Source organism: Melampsora larici-populina (assembly GCF_000204055.1).
Source record: "Melampsora larici-populina 98AG31 unplaced genomic scaffold MELLAscaffold_70, whole genome shotgun sequence".
NCBI classification, from domain to species: Eukaryota; Fungi; Basidiomycota; class Pucciniomycetes; order Pucciniales; family Melampsoraceae; genus Melampsora; species Melampsora laricis-populina.
This window is the reverse complement of record NW_006768834.1, coordinates 101,814-103,598: the sequence shown is the minus strand read 5'-3', so window position 1 is coordinate 103,598 and position 1,785 is coordinate 101,814.

Below are 1,785 nucleotides of genomic sequence, written 5' to 3'. Positions count from 1 at the left end.
AAAGTTATATGTAAAAAACATCCTGGAATCACGTATCAGTCATTCAAGCTCCTGCAAGTCTTCCACGCCCCTACTGCATATGGTTGGGATGTTGTCTAGGGGGTAATCAAGGTCCATGCGTCCAATGGCGCATTCAGATTCACCAAAAGTTTACACACAAAAAAGTTATATGTAAAAAACATCCTGAAATCACGTATCAGTCATTCAACCTCCTGCAAGTCTTCCACACAGTACCAGACATGGTTGTAGTGTTGTCTAGGGGGTAATCAAGGTCTGTGAATCCAATGGTGCATTCAGATTTACCAAAATTTTACATACAAAAATGTTATGTATAAATAACATCCTGAAAGCACGTATCAGTGTGTGTCAGGCGGACTTATGGGCATTTTGAAATTCCCTTGAAACATTGATTCACTTTACAGATTATCACAAGCTGTCAGAACCTACATAAAATCACTGACATGTTTTTACTCCCTCAGACAGTTGTTAAAAAGCACCTTGACAACTGCATAGGTAACACAATGTATTATTTATGGATACATTCTTACAGCTGAGTGCCACACATGATCACACTTGTGTATAACTCAAAAACACATGTGTGACACGCCGGCTAAATGGGGGTCAAACTTCTTACACTACTCATCACACATGTGTGACACAACATCAAGAAGTGTTGTGTCACACTTCTTACACTACTCATCACACTTTTGTGTCACTCACAAACACCCGTGTGACACGGGTGTTTCATGTGTGTCACATCAAGAGGTGTTGTGTCACACTTCTTAAAGTAATCTCTCACTCATAATGTATGTGTAATGAAATTTCTCACACCTTGGGATTTTGTGATTACATTAGGATAAAGAGCAAAAAACTAATTTTAAGTATGACTATGTTTTTTGTTGATATTGGGAGCTTTGAAAAGGGCCATTAACTTAGCCTCCCTTTTCAACTTAGCCTTCTCTTTACGTATGCCCTCAATGGCCATTGCACGTACTTCTTTAAAGGCAGTTTCCTGTTCATAAGCCTTCACACGTGATCTACGATAAGCCTCCCACTCACTGGAAGACATGCCTTCTTTATCTCTATCTTTTTCAAGTAGGGAAATACGGTCAACTAGTGACTGTGAAATCTGACATGAGGAGCCGTAGCGGGTAATGCGGCACTTTGTAGGATGTACTTCTTCGCCGTATTCATTGTATGTGACTGATTCTGATGTGTAATGTTCAACCTGGTGCATGATTCACGTTAGGGACCATCTTTTCATTCATTATACACTTCACACTCACCGAAGTATCCCATACAGCTTCATATATACCATCCAAAGGATCCAGGTCCACCACCACATCGAACTTCTTTAGGATAAACATAGCTCCAAAGATTGATCCCTTTCTAGGCGATCCTTCCACCTGATGAGGGATACCAGTCTCACGATCAATCAAGCAGTGGATTCCATATGCATACCGAGTATGATCACCATCTTCATGAGGATCATTGAAAAACCCATCAGCAGTAACTGCCATATTTGAAGCAAAGACCTTCCCGTTCGCAGTATCTTGCCACTCTAGATTGTCAAATCCGGGTACGTTGGCATCAAAACCAAGCTGAAGGTTTGATACGAAGATGGAAAAAGCTAGTGAAGCAAAGCGTTCAGCCAGGAAATCACGGATCTTGTGGAATTTGGCCATTCTTTGTCGGTCATCATCAATATGATCCACCTTTTGAGATGTGAAATCATTCAGAGAATAAGGTGCTATTCTGATGAACATCAGCCAACTGCATTGAAGT